General features: G+C 42.8%; 1 protein-coding gene across 2 annotated transcripts in view; it reads left to right on the forward strand.

The window, feature by feature from the left end:
* The first annotated feature begins 2,968 nt into the window (after positions 1 to 2,968).
* Positions 2,969 to 16,978, forward strand: part of LOC120937461 (protein unc-93 homolog A-like) — a 1,112,011-nt gene continuing 1,098,001 nt past the window's right edge. The window contains exon 1 of one of the 2 annotated variants that reach the window (XM_040350715.1): positions 2,969 to 3,062. The gene's annotated coding sequence lies outside the window, so the exon portion shown is untranslated. Of the gene's footprint in view, positions 3,063 to 5,495; positions 5,801 to 16,978 lie in introns of those variants that run through there. The other variant, XM_040350716.1, reaches the window with a different exon arrangement.

Genomic DNA, 16,978 nt, shown 5'->3' on the forward strand with positions numbered 1-16,978 from the left:
TCGGCTTCACATTCCAGGTTCAAATGTTCTGGAGCTTCGTGCGGCATGGTGTGCCCTTCAATCCTTCTCTCATCTCCTGAAAGGGATATCCGTATTACTCAGGGTGGACAACACCACGGCTGTGGCGTATGTGAAGAGACAAGGAGGCACTCGGAGTTCCGCTCTTCTCCAAGAGGTCGAGTCCATCTTGACCTAGGCTCAAAGGAACCTGCTCAATCTTTCAGCAGTCTTCGTTCCAGGGGAGCAGAACACTCAAGCGGACTTCTTGTCTCGCAACAGTCTAGACAACAATGAATGGTCACTACATCCACAGACCTTCAAGTGGATCCTGTCATTGGGGATCGATCTCGAGGTGGATCTGTTGCATCTCCTGCAACCACAAACTCAACAAGTACTACACTCGAGTCTGTTGCAGTCAGGCCTTCGGAAGTAGATGCCTTAACGAGTCAGTGGAACTTCAACAGAGCGTATGCCTTTCCTCCACTCCGATCATTCTAAAATTCCTTCAGAGGCTTCAATTGGAGACGATCAAAGTGGTGGACAATAGCACCCTACTGGCCGAGCAGGCCGTGGTTTCCCCTCCTGATCCAGATGAGCTTCTGGGACCCGTTTGCCTCTCCCTCTCAGACCGGACCTTCTTTCTCAGGGGGCGACCCCTGCACCCCTGTCCAGCGATACTGAGACTGATGGTCTGGTTCTTGAGAGGAGAGGCTAGAGTCTCTCGGGTGTGCTTCGAGAGTTATTTCTACCCTCATGAGTTCCAGAAAGCCTAACACCAACCGAGTCTATAGTAGAATATGGTCCAAGTTCGTTAACATTCTCTACTTCTGCAGGAAGATCATGCAGAGATCCCGGGGGTCCAAGACATCCTCAGTTTTCTCCAGTCTGGCCTGGACTTTCCGTTATCTGTAGTTCTCTCAGGGTGCAAGTTTCAGCTTTGTCAGCATTCTCAGGAACATCATGGGCAACTCACCCACTGATACGACAGTTCTTTCGTGGGGCTTCAAGACTCAGGCCTCAGAGGAACCTAGATTCCCCAAATGGGATCTTCCACTCGTCCTTGATGCATTGTCAACTCTCAACAACAAAGATCTTTCAATTAAAGACTTGTCAATAAAACTGGCCTTCCTGGTGGCCATCACTTCGCTAAAAGAGTATCAGAGATAAGCTTTTTGGGGTGTCAGGAACCTTTATGACTTTCTTTCCAGACCGGGTGGTCCTTATTCCCATGCTTGGGTCCAAGCCAAAAGTTACCTTTACCGTGTTTCACGAAAACCAGGAGATAGTGCTTCCTACTTTCAAGTCTCCAGAATCCACAGAAGTACCTCCTTTGGATGTGGGTGAAACTCTGAGAGAATACTTAAGAGTCACTTCATCTTTCAGATGTTCCAATCATCTGTTCTTATTACACTCTGGCAGCAATAGAGGGAAAACGTGCTTCTTCAAGAACAACAGCGGCCTGGATTGTTCAAGCTATTCAACAAGCTTACAGGGCAAAGGGCTTGGCTCCTCCAGAGGCGGGTGACGGCTCATTCCACCAGAGGCATGGTGACCTCATGGGCAGCGGCTCGACATGTGGCTCCTGATGTGATATGCAAGGCAGGCCTCGTGGTCTTCGATCAACACTTTCATGTCTCACTATTGTGTAGAGGCCTGTTTCCTTTCTTCTGTTAATTTTGGTCTAAGAATCCTGTCAGTTGACCAGAGAGATTAACATTTTTTTTGTTCAGCATACCCTCCCATGTGGATTGGCTAGTTATTTCCCCACACGTAGTCTGCCATGGAGTCTGTCAGGAAATGGAAAATTTATTACCAAATACTTACCGTAATTTTCCTTTCCTGATAGACTCCATGGCAGCCGGAGTTCCACCATGAGCGATAATATGAGTATTGGACTAAGAGTCGGCTAGTTACGGAACACAGTCCATAGAGGTGAGCTCAAATTTATGGGTAGGGGGTCCTATAGCAGTAGTGGAGGCGGGGTTAACCCACACGTAGTCTGCCATGGAGTCTATCAGGAAAGGAAAATTACGGTAAGTATTTGGTAATAAATTTTCCGTTTTTATGTCTTGTGAAAAACGACAAAAAAAAAATTGACAGCATGCTTCAATTTTTTGTGTCGTTTTTCAAAACGTTGTTTTTTGGGTCAATTAAAATGATAGTGTGGTGGGCAAGACAACGTTTAAAACAAAGTTTTTAAAACCCGCGCATGCTCAGAAGCAAGTTATGAAGCTAGCTTCAATGGAAAAGAGTGAAAAAACGATGGTGTGTAGGCAACGTCGTTTTTGAAAATGAAGTTTCAAAAACTTTGTTTTATTTCATGATTTAAAACGTCGTTTTTTTTTTCCATCACATAAAGTGATGGTGTGTACGTGGCATTATACTCACCTGAGCCTGATCCCGATCAAGCAATGTGCATGAGAGAAGCAGCTCTCCCTGGTCTCTGCTTCCTCATTGGTTGAGACACAGCAGTGAGAGCCACAGGCAGTGAGGAGGGACTTAGAAACAAGCACACACAAGTGCCCCCAGAGCAATCAGCTTGCTCTGGGGGCACTTAGCAGGGTGAGGGGCCATTAACGCTGACAGGAGTATTGGTTCTGCTGTGTGCAAAACCTTTTTTCACAGAGCAGGTAAGTATGACATGTTATTTAAAAGAAAAAAATCTGAACTTTTTCAAACCCTTTAAAGGGGCAAGTTGCTTTGGTTGGTGCTTGATTGGTTAAATTGCGTGATTCACTGTGATTTACTGTGACTTGTGTGTGCTGATGATTTTTTGACGTTACATACATTTAAAAACACAAAATAAATGTAAATATGTGCTGGCATGTGTATACATGTCATGTAAAACAAGCCTCATTAAAGGTCTTAAAAGTATTTATAAAAGCGTTGACAAAGCCAGTGAAAGGTGTAACCTCAAGCTTTTCAATATAATTTTAAGGGTGTGCATTACCGAGACCTTACTATAAAAGCTGATTTTAGAGTCTGTGCCTGCCTTCAGAACAAACACTTTTGGATGTATTGATAATTATTTGGATCACAAGAGAAGGACCAAGAATTGGGCTGTAAGTAATTAAATTGATATGTAACTGAGTGCAACATGTTAACTTATGAATAATGCCTTTACCTAGCTGCATATTCAGTACAATATTAGTAGTAATACTAAAAAAAATAAGTGAAATGTAACCGATCTAAGTTCAAATTCTTTTTTAGTGCTTTGATTTTTGATGAGTGCTTGAAAAACTGTACTTGCATTCACTGTGTTTTCTAATCCTTTTTCTAATTCAGCAGTGTCCAAAGATGAGGTTATTCACTGTCCTACCCTTTGTCTATATTTTTACTTGCTATGAAATTGTTTTATAGAGAAACTCCAGCAGCAACAGATTTTTATAGGAATGTGGAAAAACATTATCCCCTAACTTAAAATAAAGCAGGAGGGGTTCGACTTTGCACCAACATCCCATTAAACCAAACTGAGCAACATTTTTGGGTGCACCAAGAACCAAAAGTATCCATATAGTATACATATATCACATTTTAATTGCACAGAATGACATACATATAAGAGAAAAAATTAAATGCTGACAAAAATAATGTTTGATCCTTAAAAAGACCTAGGGCCAACTAACTATACGCAGGAAAAGCCGACTAGCGACGACGTAAGAGAATGCGACGGCCGCACGTACCTTCGTGAATCGCCGTAAACAGCTAATTAGCATACCCGACGCGGAAAACGACGCAAACTCCACCCAGCGGGCGCCGAAGTATTGCACCTACGATCCAGAAGCCGTCGTATCTTGGTTTGAGGATTCAAACTAAAGATACGACGCAGCAAATTTGAAAAATACGCCGGAGTATCAGTAGATACTAATCGCCGTAAACAGCTAATTAGCATACCCGACGCGGAAAACGACGCGAACTCCACCCAGCGGGCGCCGAAGTATTGCACCTACGATCCAGAAGCCGTCGTATCTTGGTTTGAGGATTCAAACTAAAGATACGACGCAGCAAATTTGAAAATACGCCGGAGTATCAGTAGATACTCCGGCGTATTTCTTCTGTCACAGAAGAAATACGCCGGAGTATCTACTGATACTCCGGCGTATTTTCAAATTTGCTGCGTCGTATCTTTAGTTTGAATCCTCAAACCAAGATACGACGGCTTCTGGATCGTAGGTGCAATACTTCGGCGCCCGCTGGGTGGAGTTCGCGTCGTTTTTTCCGCGTCGGGTATGCTAATTAGCTGTTTACGGCGATTCACGAAGGTACGTGCGGCAGTCGCATTCTCTTACGTCGTCGCTAGTCGGCTTTTCCTGCGTATAGTTAGTGCTGCTATTTTGTGGCCTATCTTTAGACTTGCCATGTTAAAGTATGGCCGTCGTTCCCGCGTCGAATTTAAAAAAAATTTTTTTGCGTAAGTCGTCCGTGAATAGGAAAGGACGTAACTCTCGTCGACGTTCAAAAAATCACGTCGGTGCGACGTCATTTCGCGCAAAGCACGGCGGGAAATTTCAAAACGGAGCATGCGCAGTCGCTTCGGCGCGTGAACGCGCCTAATTTAAATGATCCATGCCCCATTTGAATTAGGTGGGATTGCGCCAGAGGGATTTACGCTACGCCGCTGCAACTTTACAGGCAAGTGCTTTGTGAATCAAGCACTTGCCCGTAAAACTTGCGGCGGTGTAACGTAAATGCTATGCTATACGTTACGCCACCGCAAATGTACATGAATCTGGCCCTAAATATATAACAGCACTCTGTATTCAACCTGACATCATGAGTATCAACAGAACTTGTATACTATATCACTTGGCTCTTGTGGACAACCCAAAACATTTTGATACACTTTTTTTCAGGGGATAGAGGTGCTGATCACAGTCCATTAACGGTTTATGAAACCGAGATGATCAGGGGAGAACATGTTCTCCGCCGATCATCTCCACACACTGAGAATCTGTGATTGATTGACACAGAAATGGCCAGTTTATGAAGTTGCGATCTCAGCACTTCACTGGCAATCTGTGTCAGAATTCACACTCACCAGCTCAGAGGTAGAGAATCGGGGAGTAAAGAGAGAATCCCAGGGGAAGGAGCAAGATTTTTGACACCCTCGTTTAGACCCACCAAGCCACTACCATTTACCCCTGTCTTGTCTATATATATATATATATATATATATATATATATATATATATATACTGTATAGTGTAGGGGGACATATATTTTGTTAATGAGGTGGGTGGCCTCCTCCGGGAATGTCCGTGTACTGAGCAGTGATTATTTATCACTGCTTAATAAAAGGACACCTCAAGTGTTTCAGTGAATTTCTGGTACTGTAAGCTCGTTATTTCTCACAAGATTCCACTATCAGGGCCGTTCTCCACTGTTCAATGCATTTGTAGATTGCTTCATTCCTCCAAAAGAGAGGCCTGTGCGCTGCCCCCCCCCCCCCCACAGCTAGTCAAAAAAAAAAGAAATGTCCCTTTAAAAAAAAAGTCCTTTAAAGTGCACTGTGTACGAGCACCGGCCACAGTACCCTAAAGAAGCCTCATGCCAATGCAATCCCGTGATTGCAGGCAAGATGCTTCATTTGTGGGGTTTTGTGAGGCTTTGAGCGCACTGCACAGCGCCTCTACACTCTTATTGGTCATTCTCCGGAGTCCTTCATATCTTTCTGTGGATTGGCACCACAGTAGGAAATGTGCGGTGCTTTCCCCAGGCAGCGACATCACTTCTGGTTTCACTTTCTGTGCCAGCATGGAAATCGGCTCCCTGATCGTGAATGAAGGAAGCATTGAGCAAGGTACTGTGATCTGAGCAGTGCGTGTGTTACCCTGTCAGTATCTGTCCAGTGTCCTATACAGCAGCACCTTGTACTGTGATCTATGATGATCGGACTGTAGGTGGAGGGAGGGATGGTAGGGTGATCTGCTTCTGTGCCCCGGGAATCAACTTCAGTCATTTACCCGATAATGTGCTGATTACATATCATCTCCTGACTGTATACCACACGAGGGGTCCCAGCACTGTGTCCTGCTACAGCCATGGTTTACAGACTACAGTATACAGGTCTATCCATCTGTACCTAGAGCGCCCTGCTGCTTCAACTCTGCCCTAAAATCAACCTTCAGTCAGACAAGGGCGGATCCAGAGTCTAGTCTCGGGAGGGGCACTGCCAGAAAATAAGGTGTTGCTTACAGAACTCAATTAGGTGTCCGGTGTTTCCACTGCAATGTTGCAGTACCGCTAAAAAATCAATGATCGCCACCATTACTAGTAAAAAATATTTAAATATAAATGCCATAAATCTATCCCACAGTTTGTAGACGATTGTCAGGGACTGCAGACATGGTACAAGAGATGGTCAGAGACTGCAGACGTGGTACAAGAGATGGTCAGAGATTGCAGACATGGTACAAGAGATGGTCAGAGACTGCAGACATGGTACAAGAGATGATCAGAGATTGCAGACATGGTACAAGGGATGGTCAGAGACTGCAGACATGGTACAAGGGATCGTCAGAGACTGCAGACATGGTACAAGGGATGGTCATGATACAAGGGATGGTCAGAGACTGGAGACATGGTACAAGAGATGGTCAGAGACTGAAGACATGGTACAAGAGATCAATGCAGCCTCATCAGTGCCCATCATTGCAGCCTCACTGTACATATGAATGCAGCCCCACTGTATATATGAACGCAGTCCCACTTATGTATATTAATGCAGTCCCACTTTTGTATATAAAAGCAGCCCCACTTTTGTATATAAATGCAGTCCCACTTTTGTATATAAATTCAGTCCCACTTTTGTATATGAATGCAGTCCCACTTTTGTATATAAATTCAGTCCCACTGTATATATACATTCAGTCCCACTTTTGTATATAAATACAGTCCCACTTTTGTATATAAATTCAGTCCCACTTTTGTATATAAATGCAGCCCCACTTTTGTATATAAATGCAGCCCCACTTTTGTATATAAATGCAGTCACACTTTTGTATATAAATGCAGCCCCACTTTTGTATATAAATGCAGCCCCACTTTTGTATATAAATGCAGTCCCACTTTTGTATATAAATTCAGTCCCACTTTTGTATATAAATGCAGTCCCACTTTTGTATATAAATTCAGTCCCACTTTTGTATATAAATTCAGTCCCACTTTTGTAAATAAATGCAGTCCCACTTTTGTATTTAAATGCAGTCCCACTTTTGTATATGAATACAGCCCCACTTTTGTATATAAATGCAGTCCCACTTTTGTATATAAATGCAGTCCCACTTTTGTATATAAATGCAGTCACACTTTTGTATATAAATGCAGCCCCACTTTTGTATATAAATTCAGTCCAACTTTTGTATATAAATGCAGTCCCACTTTTGTATATAAATTCAGTCCCACTTTTGTATATAAATGCAGTCCCACTTTTGTATATAAATTCAGTCCCACTTTTGTAAATAAATGCAGTCCCACTTTTGTATATAAATGCAGTCCCACTTTTGTATATGAATACAGTCCCACTTTTGTATATAAATGCAGTCCCACTTTTGTATATAAATGCAGTCCCACTTTTGTATATAAATGCAGCCCCACTTTTGTATATAAATGTAGTCACACTTTTGTATATAAATGCAGCCCCACTTTTGTATATAAATTCAGTCCCACTGTATATATACATTCAGTCCCACTTTTGTCTATGAATGCAGTCCCACTTTTGTCTATGAATGCAGCCCCACTTTGTATATGAATGCAGCCCCACTTTGTATATTAATGCAGCCCCACTTTGTATATGAATGCAGCCCCACTTTTGTATATGAATGAAGCCCCACTGTGCATGGCACTCACCATGGCATTGCCTCGATCACACATAGCAGGTATCTCCTCTCCCGACATGTGTCATGGAACAAACAGGAGCTGTAGGTCTGTGTTCGGCAGGACATTGTGCTCTAGCAAGGTCCCCCCCTAGACGGGCTTGTGTGATAGACAAAACACTGATTCAATCAGTGTTCCATCTCCATCTACTATCACATGAGCAGGTCTAGAACAGGCAGCACAGTCGAACACAGACCCAGCTCTCACACACAGCGAGAGATGCCCGGTGTCATACACGCAGGAGAGAGGGAGAGCACTGCAGTCAGCTACAGCTCAAAGCAGCCTCAGGACAGGCAGCCTACCGGGCTGGGCCAGTCCGGCCCTGGTGAAGAGAGAGAGAGAGTGAGAGACTCAGCAGCGGTAGCTGCAGGCACCGCAAGGCAGTTTTAAAATTTTTAAAAGCCAATGTGACATGATTGACTCGGGGGGGGGGGGCAATTGCCCTGTTGCCCCCCCCTGGATCCGCCGCTGGCCATTCACCCGTGTGCTGTGTCAGAGACATGTGCCAGGCAGGAGAAGGGAGAGGAGGAGGGCCATGGGGGACTGATTCCCATATAATGCTTCTCCTATTCACTACTAAATCCCTGGGGGGAGGACAGTGATATTGCTCTCTCATCTCCCTCTCTGTCATCTATCTGTGTTTATCTCTCCCTCTCTCTCATCTATCTATCTATCTATCTATCTATCTATCTATCTATCTATCTATCTATCTATATATATCTATCTTCATAGCTATATATTGTCATATCTATTCATCTTCATATCTATCTATCTATCTATCTATCTATCTATCTATCTATCTATCTATCTATCTATCTACATATCTGTCTATCTGTTTATCTATCTACATTTCTGTTTATCTATCAATTGTATCTATTTATCTATCTATCTACATATCTATCTATCTATCTATCTATCTATCTATCTATCTATCTATCTATCTATCTATCTATCTATCTATCTATCTATCTATCTATCTATCTATCTATCTATCTATCTATCTATCTATCTATCTATCTATCTATCTATCTATCTATCTATCTACAGGTCTGTTTATCTATCTATTTATCTATCTGCATATAATGGGGCAGATCCACAAAGAACTTCTAATTTGCTCCGGCGTATCTTTGTTTTGTATCCACAAAACAAGATACGCCTGAAGCTGTGCTAGATCCGACTGGCGTAGGTCTTAGTACGCCGTCGGATCTAAGGTGCATATTTACGTTGGCCGCTAGGTGGCGTTTCCGTCTATTTCCGCGTCAAGTATGCAAATTAGCTAGATACGGCGATCCACGAACGTACGTCTGGCCGGCGCATTTTTTTACGTCGCTTTCGTAAGGCTTTTTTCTGCGTATAGTTACCCCTGCTATATGAGGCATATCCTATGTTAAGTATGGCCGTCGTTCCCGCGTCGAATTTTGTACGTCGTTTGCTTAAGTCGTTCGCGGATAGGGCTTTGCATAGAATGACGTTCACGTCGTAAGCATTGGCTTGTTGCGGGTTAATTTCGAGCATGCGCACTGGGATACCCCCACGGACGGCGCATGCGCCATTAAAAAAAAAGTCATTTACGTCGGGTCACGACGTATTTACATAAAACACTCCCCCATCACATCCATTTGAATTGCGCGCCCTTACGCCGCCAAAGTTACACTACGCCGCCGTAACTTACGGCGCAAATTCTTTGAGGATAAGGAAAATACGCTGTAAATTACGGCGGCGTAGTGTATCAGAGATATACGCTACGCCGGCCGCAACAATGCGCCAGGCTACGTGGATCTGGCCCCTAATGTCTGTCTATCTATCTATCTATCTATCTATCTATCTATCTATCTATCTATCTATCTATCTATCTATCTATCTATCTATCTATCTACATGCCTGTCTATCTATTCATCTATCTGCATGTCTATCTATTTATCTATCTGCGTGTCTATCTATTTATCTATATATCTCCATGTCTGTTTATCTATCTATCTATCTATCTATCTATCTATCTATCTATCTATCTATCTATCTATCTATCTATCTATCTATCTATCTATCTATCTATCTATCTATCTATCTATCTATCTATATATCTATCTATCTATCTATCTATCTATCTATCTGCATTTCTGTCTATCTATTTTCTATCTGCATATCTTGGGCCAGATTCACATAGAGATACGACGGTGTATCTCCTGATACACCGTCGTATCTCAGAGTTGCGTCGGTCGTATCTATGCGACTGATTCATAGAATCAGTTACGCATAGATATGCCTAAGATCCGACAGGTGTAACTGTGTTACACCGTCGGATCTTAACTGCAATTTTAAAATGGCCGCTGGGGGCGTTCTCGCTGATTTACGGTGAGAATATGTAAATCAGCGAGATACGCCAATTCACAAACGTACGCGGGCCCGACGCAGTCACTTTACGCCATTTACGTAAGGGTTTTCCCGGCGTATAGTTACCCCTGCTTCTATGAGGCGCAGCCAATGTTAAGTATGGCCGTCGTTCCCGCGACTAAATTTTTATTTTTTACGTCGTTTTCCTAAGTCGTTCGCGAATAGGGATTTGCGGAAATTACGCTCACGTCGGCTTACAGTAATTGACGTTTTCCCGACGTCAGTTGGAGCATGCGCACGGGGCTATTTTTATGGCCGGCGCATGCGCAGTTCGATCGGCGCGGGGGCGCGCTTAATTTAAATACAAGCCGCCCCCTTTGAATTACGCGGCCTTACGCCGGGCCATTTACACTACGCCGCCGCAAATTACGGAGCAAGTGCTTTGAGAATACGGCACTTGCTCCAGTAAGTTGCGGCGGCGTAGTGTAAATGGCTTACGCTACGCCGCCGCGGATTCTATGTGAATCTGGCCCCTAATGTCTATCTATCTATCTATCTATCTATCTATCTATCTATCTATCTATCTATCTATCTACAAGTCTGTCTTTCTGTTTATCTTTCTGCATGTCTATCTATTTATCTATCTGCATGTCTGTCTATATATCTCCATGTCTCTTTATTTATCCATCTATCTATCTATCTATCTATCTATCTATCTATCTATCTATCTATTTTTCTATCTACATGTCTTTATCTATCTATCTATTTATCTATCTATCTATCTATCTATCTATCTATCTATCTATCTATCTATCTATCTGTCTGTCTGTCTATTTACATGTCTGTCTATCTATCTATCTATCTATCTATCTATCTATCTATCTATCTATCTATATCTATCTTCATATCTATCTATCTTCATATCTATCTATCTATCTATCTATCTATCTATCTATCTATCTATCTATCTATCTATTTATCTATCTATATCTATCTTCATATCTATCTATCTATCTTCATATCTATCTATCTATCTATCTATCTATCTATCTATCTATCTATCTATCTATCTATCTATCTATCTATCTATATCTATCTTCATATCTATCTATCTTCATATGTATCTATCTATCTATCTATCTATCTATCTATCTATCTATCTATCTATCTATCTATCTATCTATCTATCTATCTGTCTGTCTGTCTATTTACATGTCTGTCTATCTATCTATCTATCTATCTATCTATCTATCTATCTATCTATCTATCTATCTATCTATCTATCTATCTATCTATATCTATCTTCATATCTATCTATCTTCATATCTATCTATCTATCTATCTATCTATCTATCTATCTATCTATCTATCTATCTATCTATTTATCTATCTATATCTATCTTCATATCTATCTATCTATCTTCATATCTATCTATCTATCTATCTATCTATCTATCTATCTATCTATCTATCTATCTATCTATCTATCTATCTATCTATCTATCTATCTATCTATATCTATCTTCATATCTATCTATCTTCATATCTATCTATCTATCTATCTATCTATCTATCTATCTATCTATCTATCTATCTATCTATCTATCTATCTATATCTATCTTTCTTCATATCTATCTATCTATCTATCTATCTATCTATCTATCTATCTATCTATCTATCTATCTGCCTATAGGCCCTATTGTGGGTGAGTGATGAGGGGGGGGGTGGGAGGTTTTGGTCTGGGGTTTTGTTTGCACACCCCCCCCCCGAAAAAAAATGGAGCACCAGCCGCCACTGCTGTAAAGAGGTACAAATTAATATAGCACTGCATACTACCCCTCTATATAGTTCACTATTACAGTAATAAGGATAGCCAGCCAAATACCTTACAGTAATAAGGGCCATCTAAGACTCAATCTGGAGAATGAGCACACAAACAATAATTACAATGGTCTCCCAGCACACCCCACATTTAATACTGCAAGGGCCAGTTCCCATCACATGCAGTTCAGCGCTATTTTTTTTCTGCATCAATTTCCAATGAAAAGGGCACAACAGTGCAGTCAGTTCCAGGGCTTCCCCCTTCCAGAAAAAAAAAGTAGAACATACTGCATTTTTCCTGCACTGGACTGTACTGGAACGCTGTAAAACGCATCAGAATGCAACGTAAAGTAACTGGAACGCATTGAAAATGCACTGGATGCCAGTACAGTCTGGCAGGATTGAGGTTTCTCCCAGCAATGTAAGAGCTCACATTCCCCATAAGTTGGATGCCAAATATAGTCTAGGGTGACCACATTTCCAAATTGCCATTCAGGGACACCCCCCCTTTCTTATTTTTGACCCCATAGATTTCACTGGTTCATCCTGGGACCTGTAGTTATTCACTGGTTGGGGGTCCACATCTTCAGCTCTGAGGGGTTCATGGTGGGACCTGTAGTCCTTCACTTTTGGGGGTCACACCCCCCAAAAGTGAAGGACTAGAAGTCCCAGCATGAACTCCTAACAACTAAAGATGTGACCCCCCCCAATTTGAAGGACTACAACACCCAGCATGAACCCCTGAGATCTAAGGGTGTGACCCCATAGATTTCACAGGTTCATGCTGGGACCTGTAGTTCTTCACTAATTGGGATGGTGTCACATCTTAAGCTCTGATGGGTTCATGCTGGGACCTGTGTCAGTTTCATTCCGGGACACTGTATTGTCCCAGAGTGAAGGTGCCCGGGACAGACGTGCACAATGTGGGACTGTCCCGGGCAATCCGGGACATGTGGTCACCCTAATATAGTCCCACCATTAAACAGATGGCTGATCATGTGCTGAATGGGTCCAAATGTCTGTGTGTAAACTGGTGTTGAAATTTCTGCTGGGTCTTCAGAGAAAGAAAACTGTCCTCATGCATCCCACTGTCACCTCCAACCACAGGTGACGTCACATCAAGTGCGAAACACGTCCACTGCTTGTGATATTACCATGTGGCCCATGGTAATATCACCACATGGTAATTAAGCTGGCACCGCTTAATGCCTCACCCCCTCCCTCGCTGGGAGAAGAAGAGGGACAATATTCCAGCAGAGCCTTGGTTGGACCTTGATCTCCTTTCAGGTTTTTCCATGCTGCCTAGAAGTTTGTGGGTTAGTCTTGGCAATGAACATACTGTGAATTTAGATGATTATCAGCCTCAGCTTTCTTGGGGTTCGTGCACATGATTATAGGCATTTTTTATGTCTAGTGTAAATCTCCTAGCAGCTCCCTGGGTTTAAGAAAAGGACAGGGAGGTTTGTGCTAAATCTACAAATATGTAAATAGTAGTTCATGTGCAATGAACCCTTATGCCTCATGCACACAAAAATACCAGGTTTTATAGTTTTTTTTTCATTGTTTTACAGTAATGCCTCTTAACACAGCTCTATTTCAGCCATGTGTCCATGCAGATTGTGGCATTTTGATTAATGTTTTAGTTGGCAAACCCTGACCCTAAAGCCTCATACACACGATCAGTCCATCCGATGAGAACGTTCTGAAGGACCGTTGTCCTAGGTTAACCGATGAAGCTGACTGATGGTCCGTCGTGCTTACACATCATCAGTTAAAAACACGATCGTGTCAGAACGCGGTGACGTAAAACACAACGACGTGCTGAAAAAAGTTCAATGGTTCCAAACATGCGTCGACTTGGTTAGGCGTCCATTGGTTCAATTTTAAAGCAAGTTCTAATTTTTTTGACCGAAGGTTTAATAACCTATGGGGCCTACACACGATCAGTTTGGATTGATGAAAACGGTCCTTCAGACCGTTGTCCTCTGGCGATCCTATCGTGTGTACGAGGCCTCACAGTCCTAGGGGCAGATCCACAAAGCGAGTACGCCGGCATATCTACTGATACGCCGGCGTACTTTCAAATTTCCTGCGTCGTATCTTTGTTTTGAATCCTCAAAACTAGATACGACGGCATCTGGGTTAGATCCGACAGGCGTACGTCTTCGTACGCCTTCGGATCTAAGATGCAATTCCTCGGCGTCCGCTGGGTGGCGTTCCCGTCGTAATCCGCGTTGAGTATGCAAATGAGCTATTTCCGACGATCCACGAACGTACGAGCGGCCGTCGCATTCTTTTACGTCGTCTCTAGTTGGCTTTTTCCGGCGTATAGTTAAAGCTGCTGTTTGGTGGCGTACTCAATGTTAAGTATGGCTGTCGTTCCCGCGTCATTTAGCGCAATGCACGGCGGGAAATTTAGGGACGGCGCATGTGCAGTTCGTTCGGCGCGGGGACGCGCTTCATTTAAATGAAACACGCCTCCCTACTCGCCGATTTGAATCAGCCGTCGTTACGCCGCAAGAGATACACTACGCCGCCGTAACTTACGGCGCAAATTCTTTCAGGATTCAAACCAAAAAAAGTAAGTTACGGCGGCGTAGCGTATCTTAGATACGCTGCCCCCTAGTGTCTTAGGATTTTGGATGCCCTTTTCTTTATCTTGCTGGGGAAAACTCAAACTATATTTTTGCAGTCTTTTAACTTTATTTTTTCTGTTCTCAGTCAGGATACTTGGTACATCACTGTGTACATAGTGGCATTTTCATTTATATATTTGTTTAGAAAACAAGTGGAGGATCTGTGGTGCAGAGTGAGACTCTGTGACAGTGCAGAGTGAGACCCTGTGACAGTCCAGTCCAGCAATTAGCGCCTCCAGATGTTGCAGATGTTGCAAAACTACAAATCTCATCATGCCTCTGCCTCTGGGTGTCATGCTCGTGGATGTCAGAGCCTTGCTATGCCTCATGGGATTTGTAGTTCTGCAACAGCTGGAGGTCTGCTAATTGCATATCCCTGCTTTATACCAAAGCACAATAGGACCTTTGTTGTGGGGGGTCATAATTACGTACAAGATGAAAGTGTGCCCAAAGGGGGAATCGCAGTGGTGGCCTTCTTGTCGCACATTGCCTGGATACAAAGTTTATGGTGGACTTTTTTCTAGGACTTGCACTTTGTTATTTTGTATTTGATTTTATTTGCACTTTGTTCTTAACGATTTAGTATGGTTCATTTGCTCAATAGCACACACTTATACTGTATATTTGATTGATTTATTATATGTATTGGAGTTTCATTCATATACAGTATATTCATGAATATGTTATTCAGATTAACCGCTTGCCGACTGCCTCACGTACATATACATCGGCAGAATGGTGCGGGCAGGCAAAGCAATGTACGGGTAGGTTGCTTTGAATCTGAGGGCGCGCGAGCCCACCGCGGTCTCCGTGACTGTGCCCGTGGGACCCGCGGACTCGATATCCGCAGGTTTTCGCGATCGTGTCACGGAAAGGCAGAACAGGGGGATGCCTTTATAAACAAGGCATTTCCCTGTTCTGCCTAGTGGCAGGACACTGATCCACTGCTCCCTGTAATCTGGAGCAGTGATCAATGTTGTGTAATAAAAAATGCCATAAAACTATCCCCTATTATGTAGATGCTATGGGCCAGATTCACAGAAGAGATACGACGGCGTATCTCCTGATACACCGTCGTATCTCTGAGAGTATCTATGCGGCTGATTCATAGAATCAGTTACGCATAGATAGCCCTAAGATCCGACAGGTGTAATTGACTTACACCGTCGGATCTTAGGCTGCAATACTTCGGCCACCGCTGGGTGGAGTTTGCGTCGTTTTCCAGCGTCGGGTATGCAAATTAGCTTTTACGGCGATCCACAAAGCTACTCGCGTGCGCAACGTCGTTTTTTCCCGTCGCAAAGTTAAGCAATCTTTTTCATGGCTTAACTTTACACAAGCCATGTTAAAGTATGGCCGTCGTTCCCGCGTCAAATTTTTTTTTTTTTTCGGTGTAAGTACGTTACGCACGTCGCCATTCACAAACACGTCGAGGCGCCGTAATTTCGCGCAAAGCACGTCGGAAAATTTACTAACGGAGCATGCGCAGAACGTTCGGTGCGGGAGCGCGCCTAATTTAAATGGTACACGCCCCATTTGAATTAGGCGGGGCTTGCGCCGGACGTCTTTACGTTACTCCGCCGCAAGTTTATACTCAAGTGCTTTGTGGATCAAGCACTTATGAGAAAAACTTGCGGCGGTGTAACGTAAAGACGATACGTTACGCCGCCGCATTTGTACCTGAATCTGGCCCTATAACTTTTGCGCAAACCAATTAATATACACTTATTGCATTTTGTTTTTTTTTATATATTTTTGGGGGATATTTATTATAGCAAAAAGTAAAAAATATTGCTTTTTTTTTTAACATTTACGTTTTTTTTAGTTTATAGCGCAAAAAAATTAAACCGCAGAGGTGATCAAATACCACCAAAAGAAAGCTCTATTTGTGGGACATCAATTTTGTTTGCGTACCATGTCGCACTACCACGCATTGTCAGTTAAAGCGACGTAGTGCCAAAAAATGGCCTGGTCATTCAGCAGCCAATTCTTCCGGGGCTGAAGTGATTAAGAAGTGCAGCAAACACACATACAGAGTTTTAGGGGGATTTGTCACCATTTTGCTTGCAGCATAGGCTTGTTAAATGAAAATAAGACCATGTGTATTATAGTACTCTGCCAAGTTGTGGAAATGTTTTGAGCATATACATTGTGGTAAATACTGTTGCTATGTGTGTAGCTTTGTGTGCAGTGAATTGCAATGTCATTCATTGTGAATGGCACCCCAATGCACTGTAAAGTAGATGCCAATTTACAATGCATCACAGTGCCCAATAACATACATACCATTCACTGTAATATGCACACGGTGTGT

Source organism: Rana temporaria, chromosome 4 (genome assembly GCF_905171775.1).
Source record: "Rana temporaria chromosome 4, aRanTem1.1, whole genome shotgun sequence".
Classification (NCBI taxonomy): Eukaryota; Metazoa; Chordata; class Amphibia; order Anura; family Ranidae; genus Rana; species Rana temporaria.